Genomic DNA, 17,736 nt, shown 5'->3' on the forward strand with positions numbered 1-17,736 from the left:
TGGAAGTTCTTTATAAAATTAAATATATACTTAGCATACAATCCAGTGATCCTACTTCTAGAAATTTAACCAGGAGAAATGAAACCTTACATCCACATAAATAACCTTTATATGAAAGTTTATAGCAGTTTTATTTTAATTGTCAAAAATGGAAACAACGCAAATGTCTCTCAACTGAGGAATGGATAAATAATCCATTAGTACATCCATAGAGTAAAATACTAGTCAGCAATAAAAGGAAACAAATCACTGATATTTGCAACAATGTGAATCTTGTTATAAATGAATGATACGGATGGATTTTGTTATGAATGAATGAGTCTTGTTGTAGATGGATCTTATCACGCTAAGTGAAAGAAGCCAGACTCAAAAGTCTACTCTGTGATTCCATTTATATGACAATCTAGAAAAGACAAAACTATAGAAATAGATCAGTGGTTGCAAGGATGGGAGATGGGGAAGAAGTTGACTACAAAAAAAAAAGTCACTTTCTGGGGTTATGGACCTGTTCTGTATCTTGATTATGGTGTTGGTTATATTCTGTATGTATCTGTGCAGACTTGCAGAAATCTACATGAACATGGGTTAATTTTACTGTACCTAAATGGTACCTTCATGCATTCCCTTTAATCAGAAATCATGTATGGGAATCTATTCCATAGCATTAAAAAGCACCAACTGCCTGGGCATGGTGGCTCACGCCTGTAATCCCAACACTTTAGGAGGCCAAGGCTGGTGGATTGCCTGAGGTCAGGAGTTGGAGACTAGTCTGGCCAACATGGTGAAACCCTGTCTCTACTAAAAATGCAAAAATTAGCTGGGCGTGGTTGTGGGTGCCATAATCCCAGCTACTTGGGAGGCTGAGGTAGGAGAATTGCTTGAATCCAGGAGGCAGAGGTTGCAGTGAGCAGAGATCACTCCATTACACTCCAGCCTGGGCAACAAGAGCAAAACTCCATCTCAAACAAAACAAAACAAGAAAACAACAACAACAAAAACACCAACACATACTGCACTAAACAGAAACCAATCTGATGGTCCATCAATAGAAACCTGTTTAATAAATGATGGTATAGCCATTTCAAGGAATAGCATTTAGCTATTTAAAAATGCATACTATTTATGCCAGTTAACGTGAAGGGTTTTTCATATGATATTGTTACGCAAGAATGGCAGGATACACAGTCTATATAGAATGATGCTATTTTAAAAAAGAAAAAAAACCACAACCATGAGTTAACCTATAGATGAGTTTGTATGATTGTGTGCACATACATGAAGAAAGTTGTGGTAGGATGGGCACTAGTCTGTTAACACTGATGACTTGAGTTGGGGAGCTGGGATTAGAGAGGCAAGGTAAGTTTGAAAGAAAGGCGGGAGGGAATGGAGGGAGATCAGGCTCAAGGGATGAAGGAAGAAAGAATTCCTAGAACTAGCCTGAGATTAGCTGTGACTACAGACCTCTCCTTCGCTGGGTTCTCTCTCCTTATTGCTGAGACTTCTTATCAATATCTCAGTCTCACCAGGAGAGGAAGAAAAAGTGAATTTCAAAACTTCTCCAAAGGACCTGCAGCCTTCCTACCGCACAAAGAGCTGGGACTGGCATCACTTAGTTCTGTAACCCAGCCAGGATGCAGAAGAAAGCGTGTCCCTTTGCTGTGGGCTGTCTTCCCCCACTCCAGGACAAGGCGAATATTGTGGGGCTGGTGGGAGAGGACCACAGGCAGGAAGGGCTTGGGCAGGAGAGGCAGCTGCTGTGAGTAAAGCCGATGTCTTCTTGAGCACAGGAAGCAGTGAGGGCTGCCGAGGCAAAAGCCTCGCTTTCTGAGATGCTAGAGCAGAGCTGGAGTCATTCTCTGAGGAGCTCTGGAAACAAGAATCAGCCACAAGCCCTGACACTCCCTTACTGTGCGCTTAGCTCTGCACGAGTTGCTAAGGGGGAAATATGAGAAAATAGGTCTCATACACCAGGGAATGGACCCCACAGGGTTTACACTTTCATTAGAGGGACAAGAGTATTGCATTTAAAAAGTAAAGAGCACTCAAAGAGTGTTTATTAATACAAATGGAGCTCAGAAGAGTGGGGTCAGGCACAGGAATTTTTGAAATAATAGTTAGTGCCAACGCCCCTCTTTTGTCTTCGCCTTTGCCTTCCCCAGCTCTCACAGGTGGTGGCTTCAGTTTCCTTGCCTGGGAGAATTCTGCAACGGGATGCCTGAACTTTCCAAGGTTAAGGAGAACGGGGTTTGAGGAAGGGGATGTCCCTAGACTAAAATCAGTAATTGGGGAGTGGCCTGTGGGTCCCCAAATCAATAGAAACTTGCAACCTGCTCCCCGGAAGCACCTCACACTGGCTTTCATAAGGAATGGCTTTTATGGCATAGCAGGGAGGCTGGACCTTGGGCACTGGGCTCACCACAGAAGCCCATAACCCAAAGGTGACCAGCAAGATGTATAGTAGTAGATCCACAGACACCACACCTGCCAGGCAGGGGCATCCTCCACTGTGACCAGTATGGACCCATGGCAAGAAGGACTGGGAGCCTTTAGCCAAACCAGTGGGGGACCAGAGAGTGACCAAAGAAAGACCTGGGTTGAATTTCTGGACAGCCCAGTATGATGAGGATGTGAAGTCAGCACTGAGCCATTTTACAGAAAATGAAGAACTATGGTATTGCTTGGGTACTCCAGTTGGTGAACTGAGCATCTTTGCAGTCTTCCAGTCCCAAGACACCTGGAGGAGCAGATTATGGATGAGTGGGGTTCAATCTGACCTTGGGGACAATAGCCAGGACTGGGGACAAAAGTAGGGACTAGAGAACAGAATGAGCAAATGTAAGCACCCAGGGGAGCAGGGAGCATGTGACAGGGACAGTGAAGAAACAGGCTTGGCTGGAGCCCAGGGTCCAAATCAGGGAGCAGAAAGAAAACTACTTTCAATGTCTCTCTTCCTTATCATCAGAACACATCTATCACAGAACACCTACATGCACAAGAGGCCCAGCTGCCTGTGAGGTCATAGAGGAGTGAGACGCCCGGCTGTGCCTTCCGTGAGCTCATGAGGTGGTTAAGATGATACACACACATGCAAACAAGCACACCTAAGGCAGAGTGCCGCAGGAAGGACAGAGATCATCCGTGTGCGAGTGGTGATCCAGCCAGGGCTTCTTGAGAGACTTCTTCACACCATGCCAAGCACTGCAGATGCAGAGGTGATTACTACAAGGTGCCACCCTGGAGAAACGCCCAGAAATCACTCCCAGTGGAGGCAGGTTTCCTAGAACTGGTCCTAGAATGTGTGGTGGGATTTGGTAGGTATCTAGGGAGAAAGCGAGTGCTCCCCACCTTCGGTACTAATGGCATGTGGGGTCAAAGGACTGGGGAACATCCCAGGTGAGTCGGGGTGAGCTGGGCAGACAGGGGGCCAGTCCGAGCGGAAGATCCAAGGGAGAGCAAAGGCAGAAGGGGCTGGAGAGGACAGTTGCGAGCGGATGATAAAATGTCCTGGATGGCATCCAAAGACCTCTGTGCTTTACGCTGTGGGCCCCTGGAGCTACTGAGGATTTCTGATCTGCAGTGGGGCCCTAAATGTGCCCCCACAAAAGCTCCTAACGCTTCCACGGTGAGTGGCAAATGGGACTGGGTGGGGCTGGGGTTTCCATGTGGGGAATGTGTCCCAGCAAAGATCATATGCAGCCTGGTTATCTAGTGGCCATCTCTGAGTAGCCTCCCAGACATCAGCCAGCCATGGACACCAGCGAGAGCCTGAGGACCCTGAGTCCTGAGGGAGCCCATGGTCCTCTGAGATTGGCTAATTTCAGGCATTCCTTTCTCCTTCCAGTCAGACAAGGAAAGATAACAGAGGGTCCTCATCACAGCAACTTCTGCGCCCATTGTCACCTGAAAAGGGGAGAGTGATGAACCCCTGGGGCCCACAACAAATCTAAGGCACTCCATGAATCTCAGGATTGCTCAGCTGAAGTCTGGGCCAGCTAGGCCTGGTTGGCCATCAACTTAACTGCAGGATGCACAAAATGTATCATCAGGTGCCTCAGGTAAGGGTGTGCATGTGTGTGTGTGTGTGTGTACCCGCAAGGCTCCTGGTCACAGGGTGTTGGGTAACCCAGTCCTGATGTCCCAGCCCCACAGCAGCTAAAGGGTTGCAACAGGCATTGCCTTCGGAGATGCCAGCAAGCAAACTCCCTGCAAGCAGGTCATTGTCCCCATGAACTCTGATGTCATGAACAAATTGCACCATATACTCCCTCTTCTCACAGAAAGTCCAGTGCAGCTGAAAGAAACCAAACACCAAAAGCAGCCTAGACTTTAAGCTGTACAGCTATTTTCACCAACACTTAGGTACCCAATAAATGTGTGTTGATTTAATGGTAAAGGGGTAACAAAAAGACCAACTCCAGGGAGTTCTGTAGGACATGCCAGTGCAGCGGAGCTTTCCACACCTTACCTTGGGATGGGGGTAATGGTGGTAGAGGTAGTGGTGTTGATGGGAAGAGACAGAAGTTGTGGATTTGCTAAATCAGAATTTTCAGGTTTAGGTTTGCTTTTTTAGGAGCAAAAATTAAAAGTTTTAAAAAGCATAGGTTTGCTTTCTTGATGAATGAATGGATGAATAAAATAAAGTAGGAAAGAATTTCCAGGCCACTGGCAATTAGGCATTAATATTTTCAAAAGCACCCCAGGTGAAGTCAAAGACTGAGAATCAACTGCCCCAAGGGAAGAGTCTCAAAGAGGAGCCTGTTTTCAAACCGAATTACATGCCTGGAATCAATCGATCAACCATTTCTGTGGAACCCACCCTTCAGCCACCACTGCATCCAAGATTTCTGCCTCCTCCTATGGGCTCCTTTCCCCATCACCCCCTTCAGTGCCCTGCTGCCCATTTGACTGCCAATCCCTTAGCAGTTTCTTCCAGCCTCAGGTGTGAAAAACCTATGATCACTACCCACTGTCTAGACCCCACCACCTCCCACCCTGCATGCTTTGGGATCCTCCCCTGAATGCAAGAGGTAAGAAGAGTTTTTGGTTTTGTGTTTGTTTCCCAAGCGTACAGGCAGCCAGATATAGGCAAAATAGGAGCATATTCAACATGTGACTGCCAGGTGCAAGGGTGAGCACCCACTGGACTGCTGGCTGACTACAGCCCTGCCAGGGCGCCCTGCACTTGGAGTCCTTAAATGCAAATTTCCCCTGTGGTAGCCCTGGCCTCTTCTGCAGGGGGCAGCCACTCTGGAAGGAAAGATGGGATTTAAATTGGTAATCAAGCACTGTACCAAATTGGACCTTGACCTTGTTCAGAATTCCACTGGCCCATGTTCCCTGACCCTCCTGCCCCCCACTTCTGCCCAATTGTTCCCTTGAGTAGCTGCCTGCCATCCAAGGCAGTCAGGCGAGCTGTCGCCAGCTGCTCCTCCCTGGCTGCCTTCCACCTGACCAGCTCAGAAAGCAGTGGAAATCAAACGACTTTGCCTTTCCAGCTTCTCTTTCTACTTCTGGGCCGGGAGCAAGACAAGAGTGATTTGGATGGGGACCTGGCCCTGCCTGGGCCTGCTTGTAGGGCATGGGAAGAGAGGAGTGCAGCCCCAGCACGTCCGTCACTCTCAGCGCATTCTTGGTTACCAGAGGGATTCCCAGACAAGGCCTGGAATGGCCAGCATGGCCTACCAGCCTGCTGCATCCAGGGCAGCAGCACAGAGCCCACACTGATTTCTTCAAGCTCCCTCCACTGCCCCAGAACGCCCTCTACTCTCACTGCAAAACACCGAGGTTTTGTTCATTTCTTCTGTCTGGAAGGTCTTCATCTACATGTGTAAATCCTGCCCTTTCTTCCAGGGCTGGGAAACCGCTCACTTCCTAGAGAGCACCTACTCTCTCCTACAGCCCCACCATTCTTCTCTTACCCCCTCAATCCATGATTCAAATCAAGCATCTGGAGCACTTAATCTTATTTGCCTTGTCCCGTTGTTTCAAGTCTCATCTTCCCAACAAGATGGTAAGCTCCCAGGGACTGTATATTACCTAAATTGGCACTGAGTAGGCCTACTAGGAATTAATGAATGAAAGAAGAAATAAATGAGTAAACAGAGTGCTTTGGTCATTGAAATGCTTCCTTTATAAGCCCAGGAATTCTTCCCACCAAGAGAGCTAGCTCTTCTTTGCATTGGCTTTCCTGGAGACCAAGCCTCCGGTGGAAACTGCCTTCAGTGCCTCCCAGGAAGCCAGGAAATGTCTCCAGGAGTAGCCAGTTAGTCAAGCAGCTGGACTTCTGCCAGCGAGCAGGGCACTAGTGAGTGCGGGGTGCATCTCCTGCCCTCTTTGATCTAACTGGGATGATAGAATGTGCCCACATGAAGATTTGGTTTCCTGTCAATGTGCGAGTTATGGCCATGATATGTAAGTGATGAGAGCAACAAGGAATAAGAGGGGCCTGCGCCAGGCTGTCTTAATCAGACATCACTTGAAGGACACAGCAAAGAGAGCTGTTGAGTGGAGGCAAGGAAGAAGCCCTCTGCTTCCTCCTCCCCAGCTAGATTCCATCCCTGTCTACTTCCTCCACTCGGGTCAGCAAGAGTCAAAGGATGGCGCCACGACCTGGGATAAGATTGAGGATGGGGTGGAGGATGGCTGATTGACTCAGGGCGTTAATCTGAGGGCCAATCTTGGGATTGGCCACATCAGAATGCAGGGTAGCCCCCACATGTTCATTATTGATCCAAATGGGGAAACAAAGAGAAAGAGGCTCAAAAAGTCAGCCGAGGATGGGTGCAGTGGCTCATACACAATCCCAGCACTTTGGGGGGCTGAGATGGAAGAATCATTTGAGGCCAAGAGTTCAAGACCAGTCTGGGCAACATAGTGAAACTCCATCTCTACAAAAATCAAAATTAGTCAGGCATGGTAGCACACACCTGTGGTCCTAGCTACTTGGGAGGCTGAGGTGGGAGGATCACTTGAGCCTAGGAAGTCGAGCTTGCAGTGAGCCATGATCATGCCACTGCACTTCGACCTGGCAACACAGTAAGACCTTGTTACTCTGAGAGAGCATGAGAAAGAGATACAACACCAAAAGTACAATCTATTTTTAACAATTGATAAATTGAACTTTATAAAAAATAAAAATAAAAGGCAGCAAGATAGAAGAATAGACAGGCAGGAAAGAAGATGTGGAAAGACAAGTGAGGTGTGAGCTGTTGCATTTTTGACACAGGGAGCCGAGGGTTGGTAGGGCTGTTGATGACCTCTGTGCACACGACTTCCTTCTTCAATCTCAGAAGGAAGTCAGGAGCCAGGGACCACGCTGGCGGCAGCCCAGGCAAGGTGCGTGCTCTGCAATGCCCTCTTTGTGTCATTACACACCCCTGTCCTCCCTGTGGCAAGGGCAAGAAGCCCTTCAGGTGACAAGAGGCCCGTGCTTGTCTTCTGGAGTAAAGGAGGGGGGACTTGGAGCACAGAATTTCAAGAGAAGGGGGGTGGGCAGTGACTGGCCTACAGGCAAGCATGTGGAGTGGGCAAGGCGTGCCTGTGGGCCTGGGGAAACAGGGTTGAGGAGGCTTTCTGGGGCACCCCTAGGGACAAAAGGCCCCTGAGTTGTTCCCCAACAGTAAATCCCCAGGGCACGGTGTGGGCCCTTCCACCATGGCTCAGAGCCCTTCCCACTGTGTAAGCAGCCTCATCTATCATCAGTGACTGAGCTGAGTGCCAGTTCTGCTCCTTTTATTATCCATGCATTCCCAGGGAGAGGCATGGACCTGAAGCAGAAAGCAGCCACTGTGGGCTGGCACTGTGGACACACCTCACAGCTAACTCGGCACCTTTCTTTCCAGAGGAATCTTTTTTTTTTTAGATAGAGTCTTACTCTGTCACCCAGGCAGGAGTGCAATGGCACAATCTTGGTTCACTGCAACCTCCGCCTCCCAGGTTCAAACAATTCTCCTGTCTCAGCCTCCCAAGTAGCTGGGATTACAGGCGCGCCATACCGCACCTGGCTAATTTTTGTATTTTTAGTACAGACAGGATTTCACCATGTTGGTCAAGCTGGTCTCATTCTCCTGACCTCATGATCCAACTGCCTCAGCCTCCCAAAGTGCTGGGATTACAGGCATGAGCCACCATGCCCAGCCTTTCCAGAAGAATTTTATACAACCCACTGGAAGACCACCTATCGATGGCAAAACTGTTGGTCCACAGAGCAGGTGTCCAGGCCAGAGACGGCCCCACCTCGGGGGCGCACCTTTTCCTTTTGCTTCCAAATGTCCCCCAAGGCCATGGGAGGGCTCTACTCCCTCCAACAAAGGAACAGCATCGCAAAGTCCAGTGCGCACGCAGGTGAACTTCCTCTCCCACACAGCCTGAGATGTGGAAATGAGGAAATCAGTGACTCTCAAAACTGGCAGGGAAGGGCTGTGGGAGAGTTTCATTCACTGTGAGGAGGCTGGATCTGAGAACTGCACACTCTTGAGCATGTTCACACGAATGGGCACACACACACACAGAGTGTAGCGTGGCAGCTGAGAAACAGTGGAGAAGCACAGAAAGGGAACAGAATGGGGGCTAATTTGGAAGCTGATGTATCCACCTCTAGTCACTTCATAATGGGTTAGGGCTGTGGTTCCTGTACCTGGCTATGTGGCAGAATTACCTGCTGAGTTCAGTAAATATGCAGATTCTCAGGCCACACTACACTATAATCCTACTGAGACACAACCACATGGGTAGGGAAATGTGTGTGTGTGTGTGTGTGTGTGTGTCACAAGCTTCCCTGGGAACTGGATGCTGTGTTTCCCTATTCCAAGTTGAGAATTGCTGGATTTAGGTAAGGTTGCAGGCAAATTGGCAATGCTCTTGTTCAGTCCACGGGCTACCCTCTAAGGAGACACTCTGGGCCCAGAACACGGACTGAGCAAACCAGATTTACTCCCAGAGAAGCATCCTGCAGCCTGAGCTTCCTGCTGTCACACTCTTGGCCACACCAGCTGATCACCTTTTGCCCAGATGAATCAACTTTCACTATTCCATAGGACCTCCCTTCTAGCGCTTTGTTGTTTATTTTCACAAGATCAAATATTACGGATATTTAATGAAGGAAATCTGACTGCTATTCTCATTCCTGTTTAATGTGTTTGCCCACGAACCTCACCTGCCAGAGGCAATGTGGAAATCCATCACCCACTGGCTCATTCAAGACAAGCCTGGGGTCATTAAACCATGACCTTATTTTCTTTGGAGCTTCTATTTACCTGAATTGTTCTACCTTCAGTGGCAAAGGGATTTGGAGAGGGAGGCTTAGACCAGTACCCCTGGGCACAACAGCTGCACAGAATGGGACAGTGCCTTTGTTTCTCTGTTTGTTTTTTTCCACTTAAGCTAAGCACACAGTCACAGAAGAAAGAGGATAGCATCTGTGTGGGCTGGAGCCCAGTCCTTGTGATTTACCACTGAGGTCTCACTGAGGAACGACCTGGGTCTGAGTCACACATGGCAGGGCCTTTAAGAGGAGAAAAAATAATTCCTGAAATGAACGAGTTTCCATTTTGGCCAAGGAGTCCATACCGTGGAAGCACTCCCTCTCACCCACATGGTCAGGACTGGTCAATGACAGAAATCGGTGAGAGAGGTTGTGAAGCTGGAGAACATGGAAACGAAGGCTGGGACCATCCCAAAGCGGGTAGTCAGACAGGAAACTTTATGCTGGATCCTCCAAGGGCAAAACCCATGTGGAAAGGTGGAACAAGAAAATATCTGTCCCACAGAGTGAGAAGATTACTTGCCTCAAACTTGGCACTGAGTCAAGTGGAAACTGTCTTCCCTGAGAATGTGTAGGGAGGGAAGGATGGGCAGAAGGAAGCCAGAAAACTGACACCTACTGAGTGCTCTTTATATGACAGGCACTCACACCACACTACCATAGTTAACCTCACAGATTCTCCCCATTTTTACAGAATAAGAAGCTAAGACGAAAGCAGAGGCTTACGGCATGAGATTGCAGATCCCAAGGTCACTGGCATCATCTAAAGTGAAGAGCTCTGCTCAGACTCTGACTTCTGCTGTCATCTAACACCCAGAAATGGCCTCCATGTGCACCCCTGGAACATGCCTTCTTTCCATTCATCTGGGGTACGCTTTGTACTCAGAGACACCCACACATACCCTAGACCCACACCATCGAGACCTTTTGCTCTCACAGTGGGACAGAGTAACAAACCCTACATGGCTTGTCCAGCAGTTTCTGTGTTGCTGCTGTCAGGAACACAGATGTATCTGAGGCCGAGTCCGTGTTCTCTGTTAGTTTTTTTGTTTTGTTTTGTTTTGTTTTTTGAGATGGAGTCTCATGCTGTCACCAGGCTGGGGTACAGTGGCGTGATCTCGGCTCATGGCAACCTCTGACTCTCGGTTTCAAGCGATTCTCCCGCCTCAGCCTCCCAAGTAGCTGGGACTACAGGCGCATGCCACCACACCCAGCTAATTTTTGTATTTTTACTAGAGACGGGATTTCACCATGTTGGCCAGGATGTTCTCAATCTCTTGACCTCACGATCTGCTCGCTTCAGCCTCCCAAAGTGCTGGGATTATAGGCATGAGCCACCACGCCCAGCTCTGTTAGCTTTCTAACTACAGTAGTCCTTGACATCAACGATTCTGCTTTCCATGATTTCTGCTAAGATCCTCCCATTGAGTACCTGAGGTCCACTGTGGTCTAAAAATATTAAGTGGAAAATCTCAGAAATAATCCAAAAGTTTTAAATTTCTCGCCCTCTGAGTAGTGTGATGAAATCTCACACCTTCTCACTTCATCCCACCTGGAACGTGAATCATCCCTTGTCCAGCATAGGCTGCCCCCCGTTTTAGTCACTTTAGCATCCAGCTTGGATTGTCGGGGTAGCAGTTAGATCTTATATCACTGTGTCGGTATGAAGTATCAGTGCTTGTGTTCAAGTAACCCTTCTTTTTACTTAATAATGGCCCAAGTCAACTAGAAAATCTAGAAGAAATGGATAATTTCCTGGACACTTACACTCTTCCAAGACTAAACCAGGAAGAAGTTGAATCCCTGAATAGACCAATAGCAGGCTCTGAAATTGAGGCAACAATTAATAGCCTACCCACCAAAAAAAGTCCAGGACCAGATGGATTCACAGCTGAATTCTACCAGAGGTACAAGGAGGAGCTGGTACCATTCCTTCTGAAACTATTCCAATCAATAGAAAAAGAGGGAATCCTCCCTAACTCATCTTATGAGGCCAACATCATCCTGATACCAAAGCCTGGCAGAGACACAACAAAAAAAGAGAATTTTAGACCATATCCCTGATGAACATCGATGCAAAAATCCTCAATAAAATACTGGCAAACCGGATTCAGCAGCACATCAAAAAGCTTATCCACCATGATCAAGTGGGCTTCATCCCTGGGATGCAAGGCTGGTTCAACATTCGCAAATCAATAAACGTAATCCAGCATATCAACAGAACCAAAGACAAGAACCACATGATTATCTCAATAGATGCAGAAAAGGCTTTTGACAAAATTCAACAGCCCTTCATGCTAAAAACGCTCAATAAATTCGGTATTGATGGAACGTACCTCAAAATAATAAGAGCTATTTATGACAAACCCACAGCTAATATCATACTGAATGGGCAAAAACTGGAAAAATTCCCTTTGAAAACTGGCACAAGACAGGGATGCCCTCTCTCACCACTCCTATTCAACATAGTGTTGGAAGTTCTGGCTAGGGCAATCAGGCAAGAGAAAGAAATCAAGGGTATCCAGTTAGGAAAAGAAGAAGTCAAATTGTCCCTGTTTGCAGATGACATGATGGTATATTTAGAAAACCCCATCGTCTCAGCCCAAAATCTCCTTAAGCTGATAAGCAACTTCAGCAAAGTCTCAGGATACAAAATTAATGTGCAAAAATCACAAGCATTCTTATACACCAGTAACAGACAAGCAGAGAGCCAAATCAGGAATGAACTTCCATTCACAATTGCTTCAAAGAGAATAAAATACCTAGGAATCCAGCTTACAAGGGATGTAAAGGACCTCTTCAAGGAGAACTACAAACCACTGCTCAGTGAAATCAAAGAGGACACAAACAAATGGAAGAACATACCATGCTCATGGATAGGAAGAATCAATATAGTGAAAATGGCCATACTGCCCAAGGTTATTTATAGATTCAATGGCATCCCCATCAAGCTACCAATGAGTTTCTTCACAGAATTGGAAAAAACTGCTTGAAAGTTCATATGGAACCAAAAAAGAGCCCGCATTGCCAAGACAATCCTAAGTCAAAAGGACAAAGCTGGAGGCGTCAGGCTACCTGACTTCAAACTACACTACAAGGCTACAGTAACCAAAACAGCATGGTACTGGTACCACAACAGAGATATAGACCAATGGAACAGAACAGAGTCCTCAGAAATAATACCACACATCTACAGCCATCTGATCTTTGACAAACCTGAGAGAAACAAGAAATGGGGAAAGGATTCCCTATTTAATAAACGGTGCTGGGAAAATTGGCTAGCCACAAGTAGAAAGCTGAAACTGGATCCTTTCCTTACCCCTTATACGAAAATTAATTCACGATGGATTAGAGACTTAAATGTTAGACCTAATACCATAAAAACCCTAGAAGAAAATCTAGGTAGTACCATTCAGGACATAGGCATGGGCAAGGACTTCATGTCTAAAACACCAAAAGCAACGGCAGCAAAAGCCAAAATTGACAAATGGGATCTCATTAAACTAAAGAGCTTTTGCACAGCAAAAGAAACTACCATCAGAGTGAACAGGCAACCTACAGAATGGGAGAAAATTTTTGCAACCTACTCATCTGACAAAGGGCTAATATCCAGAATCTACAAAGAACTCAAACAAATATACAAGAAAAAAACAAACAACCCCATCAAAAAGTGGGGAAAGGATATGAACAGACATTTCTCAAAAGAAGACATCCATACAGCCAACAGACACATGAAAAAATGCTCATCATCACTCGCCATCAGAGAAATGCAAATCAAAACCACAATGAGATACCATCTCACACCAGTTAGAATGGCAATCATTAAGAAGTCAGGAAACAACAGGTGTTGGAGAGGATGTGGAGAAATAGGAACACTTTTACACTGTTGGTAGGATTGTAAACTAGTTCAACCATTATGGAAATCAGTATGGCAATTCCTCAAGGATCTAGAACTAGATGTACCATATGACCCAGCCATCCCACTACTGGGTATATACCCAAAGGATTATAAATTACTCTACTACAAAGACACATGCACACGTATGTTTATTGCGGCACTATTCACAATAGCAAAGACTTGGAATCAACCCAAATGTCCATCTGTGACAGACTGGATTAAGAAAATGTGGCACATATACACCATGGAATACTATGCAGCCATAAAAAGGATGAGTTTGCGTCCTTTGTAGGGACATGGATGCAGCTGGAAACCATCATTCTTAGCAAACTATCACAAGAAGAGAAAACCAAACACCGCATGTTCTCACTCATAGGTGGGAACTGAACAATGAGATCACTTGGACTCGGGAAGGGGAACATCACACACTGGGGCCTATCATGGGGAGGGGGGAGGAGGGAGGGATTGCATTGGGGAGTTATACATGATATAAACGTTATGCACATGTACCCTAGCACTTAAAGTATAATAAATAAATAAATAAATAAAGGCCCCAAAGTGCAAAATTAATGATGCTGGCATATTGTTATAATTGTTCTATTTTATTATTAGTTATTGTTATTAATCTCTTGCTGTGCCTAATTTATAAAGTAAGCTTTATCATGGGAATGCCTGTATAGGGCTGGGCACGGTGGCTCACACCTATAATCCCAGCACTTTGGGAGGCAAAAGGTGGGAGGATCACTTGAGGTCAGGAGTTTGAGCCCAGCCTGGACAATATGGTGAAACCCCATCTCCATTAAAAATACAAAGTTAGCTGGGCATGGTGGCAGACACCTGTAATTCCAGCTACTTGGGAGGCTGAGACACAAGAATCCCTTGAATCCGGGAGGTGGAAGTTGCGGTGAGATTGTGAGATCATGCCACTGCACTCAAACCTGGATGACACAGCAAAACTGTCTGAAAAGAAAAAAAAAAAAAGGAATGCGTGTATAGGAAAAAAATCATAGCATATATAGGGTGTGGCAGTTTCAGGCATCTACCGAAAGTCTTGGAACGTGGATCCCCCTGAGGGTGAGGGGGGACTGCTGTAGTCACAAAGTTAAAGAATCTCAGTGCTGAAGGGGATCCCAGTAAAGCCTATCTGGTCCAATCTTCTGTTTTCTTCAGTGGGAAACTGAGGTTCTGAGAGAGGACGGAGCCCCAGCAAAGGCTGACAATGCAGAAGTCAGTACTAGATGCCAAGGAGTGCATTCCAGGCAAGAAGGTTGTGAGAGTGAGTGTGCATAGGTGTGTGTCACACACACTGAAGTTGGGGGAAGGTCAGGGGCCAGAGCAGGGGTGCTGTGGCTGCGGACAAGTTTAAAGTAGGGAAGGGCCTGGGAGAGCACCAGGTCCCTGAGTGAGTTGTTCAGAATGGGTCCGTCACATTTGTAGGGAGCTTCTAAACACGTTTGGCCTGAGGTGTGGCATGAAGAGGTCTTACAGCTGTGTGAAGGAACATTGTGCAAAAGACAAAGATGCAAAGGAAACCTCCTAAAAGCCAAGCCTTGGGACAGAGGTCTCTAACTGGAGACATAAATTAGGAGACTTGATCCAGGTTAGAGCCAGAGGGGATGCATTACCAGGTTCCATTAGCAAAAGGTAACTGAGGCGGGGGAAGAACGTGAGGGGAAAGGTGGAAGGAGAAAGAACGCATTAGTAAAGGAGAGACATCATAAATGATGTCAGGGCTAAAAAAGAAAAAAAGAATAAAAACATAAAAAATAAATAGAGAGGTAGAGACCACAAGCCAACCTTCCAAGGAGTTATCCCAACTGTTCAAAACCAGGAACAGCAAGGGCCACAGAGAAGCTGAGAAGTCATTCCGCAGCCCCTGGTCACAGCCACCAGAGCAGCCTGAAGGTCCATGTGGCCCAGCAGCTTCCAAGCTCCCGGCTCGGGGTGAGGCGCGTTTAGCCTGCTGCAGCCTCTTGCCCCCTTTCTCCCACCCTTCCAGACCCCCTAGGGTCTGTTTCCCTGAAGCTTTGTCCTGGGAGATGGGGGGCATGGCTTCCACCCTCATCAGGGCTACAGAACCTGTTCACACATTCACACATCCAGCCCTTCCTTAAAAACCCTCCCTCCCTGCCGAGCCCTCCCCTCCGTCACCACTTCTTGTCAGGGGACTTCAGCTGTTCAATCGAGTCTCTGATGAGGTGCCCGACCCAGATCTAATCTCAGGAAAAGATCAAGATGATTTTCCTGTTTGGGTTCAGCCCCAAGGGCATTCTCGGAGAGGAATCTGCCAGTATCCTGCCTTGACAACCGTTCACTATTAAAATGTCACAAACATGAATAAAACATGTTCATTTCTAAAAAGAGAAAACCTGCTCTGTCTCATGCCTCTCTCCTCCCTCCCCCATTTCTCTCCCTCTATCCCTCTCTCCCCTCTCTCCTCTCTCTCTCCTTCCCAAACCTGCTCTCGGAGGATGGGGAAGAAATCATGGGTTCCAAGGAACATTCCTGTACTCACCAGTCACCCCACAGAGACAAGCACACACTCAGTCACAGACTCCGGCTTCTGGCTTGAGCTGCTCATCGACGCACAGGAAAGAGAGACGGGATGCACACAAGTCTTACCTACTCAGTTTGGATGTCCGGAGACAGCTGAGTTGAGCTCAGGAAAGATGTCCAGTTAGGAAAGAGGGATTGGTGGTGGTTTGTATATCATTTTGGAGAAACAGCTGAGAGTGAATGTAGGAAAAAGAGAGGGAGTAAAGAGTGTTTAGGATGCAAGAACAGAACCTGGTAAAGGAGACTGAGGAGAGGAAGTTGGAGACCTGGGAAACTGGGAACAGGTATGGGATCACAGACAGTAAGAATGGTTTTGTGTGTTTTTTTTTTTCCCCCAGAAACAAGAGGTCACCCATTGTGGAAAGCAGTGTGACAATTCCTTGAAAAGCTGAAAGCTGAACTACCATTTGACCCAACAATCCCATTACTGGGCATATACTCAGAGGAATATAAATTATTCTGTTATAAAGATCCATGCACGCGAATGTTCATTGCAGCACTGTCCACAATGGCAAAGGCATGAAGACAACCCAAATGCCCATCAATGATAGATTGGATAAAGAAAATGGCCAGGCATGGTGGCTCATGCCTGTAATCCCAGCACTTTGAGGGACTGAGGCGGGTGGATCTCTTGCCAGGAGTTCAAGACCAGCCTGGTCAACATAGTGAAACCCCATTTCTCCTAAAAATACAGAAAAATAACTGGGTGTTGTGGCACAAGCCTGTAATCCCAGCTACTTGAGAGGCTGAGACAGGAGAATCACTTGAGCCAGGAAGGCAGAGATTGCAGTGAGCTGAGATCACGCCACTGCACTCTAGCCTGGGCAACAGCGTGAGACTCTGTCTCAAAAAAAAAAAGAAAAGAAAAGAAAAGAAAGAAAAGAAAAGAAAATGTGGTACATGTACACCATGGAATACTATACTACGCAGCCATAAAAAATGAGATCATGTCTTTTGTGGGAACGTGGACGGAGCTGGAAGCTGTTATCCTTAGCAAACTAAAGCAGGAACAGAAAACCAAATTACCACATGTTCTCACTTAGAGTGGGAGCTAAATGATGAGACCTCATGAACACGAAGGGAACAAAAGACACTGGGGTCTACTTGAGAGTGGAGAGTGGGAGGAGGGAGAGGAGCAGAAAAAATAATGATTGGGTACTAGGCTTAATAACTGGGTGATAAAATAATCTGTACAACAAACCCCTGGGACATGAGTTCATCTATGTAACAAACCTTCACATGTACAAAAAAGAGGTCAAGAGAATTGTCTTGACCTCTGTCAAGAATCTATGTAGAAGGATGAACACTAGCCCTACCCACAGGCATCTTGGCACCTCACTAAGAGCAGTGTTGGTCCTGAGGAGAAGGACAAGCTATGCGTTAAGGTGGGAATGAGGTGAGGTAATGTGGAAAGGACGAGTTTAGAAAACACCTTCCAGAAGGTGTGACAAACAGAAAGGTAGCAACACGGGGCTGGGAAGGCAGCGGGAGGGAGCTTTAGTTATTCATTTTTTTTTAATGAATGAGGCTTGAAAATGTTAAAGGCAGATAGAAAAAGCTAGCCCAGATAAGAAGGGTTAGAGACATACGGGAGACAACATTTGGTGGGACCAGCAGGTTGTGAAATCCAGGGCAGTTAGCAGGGAAGGGTCCTTCTCTTTGGGGAAGGCCTATTTCAAATTGAGGAGAATGTCCAAGGCATCACAGGGGTGACAGACTTGCAGTCCTTGGGGCAACTGCCTTCCAAGGCATGTAGCCAGCCCTAGGAAGCATCCGATCTGGCCCATAACATAGCAGCTTCTCTCCAGAGGGACTGCTCGAGCTCCAGGAGGACACATTCTTCTCACAGCTCAGACGGATGAATTCATGCCTTCAGGTTACCAGCTCATGGAGGCAAAAACATGGATCTCCATGGAAATGCACAACTGGCTTTAGTGTGGTTCTGCCGATGCCCTGGGCTGGTGCAGGCACCCATCACAGATTTCTGGGACTCTCCCCACAATACCCTAAACCCCTGTCA

At 46.9% G+C, this 17,736-nt stretch overlaps 1 long non-coding RNA gene across 6 annotated transcripts; it reads left to right on the forward strand.

Annotated features, from left to right (window-relative positions):
• The first annotated feature begins 3,050 nt into the window (after window positions 1–3,050).
• LOC117063828 lies at window positions 3,051–15,831 on the forward strand. Of its 6 annotated transcripts, none has more exons than XR_004429104.1 (7): window positions 3,051–3,212; window positions 3,842–4,055; window positions 9,957–10,131; window positions 14,331–14,450; window positions 14,598–14,760; window positions 14,992–15,104; window positions 15,325–15,603. It is a non-coding gene; the product is annotated as an uncharacterized LOC117063828 (long non-coding RNA). The 6 variants fall into 6 exon arrangements; XR_004429105.1 differs by having other exon boundaries at window positions 15,335–15,603; XR_004429107.1 differs by lacking the exons at window positions 14,992–15,104; window positions 15,325–15,603 and adding an exon at window positions 15,631–15,831.
• The last annotated feature ends 1,905 nt before the right edge of the window (window positions 15,832–17,736 follow it).

This window comes from Trachypithecus francoisi, unplaced genomic scaffold, assembly GCF_009764315.1.
Source record: "Trachypithecus francoisi isolate TF-2019V2 unplaced genomic scaffold, Tfra_2.0 Lachesis_group19, whole genome shotgun sequence".
NCBI classification, from domain to species: domain Eukaryota; kingdom Metazoa; phylum Chordata; class Mammalia; order Primates; family Cercopithecidae; genus Trachypithecus; species Trachypithecus francoisi.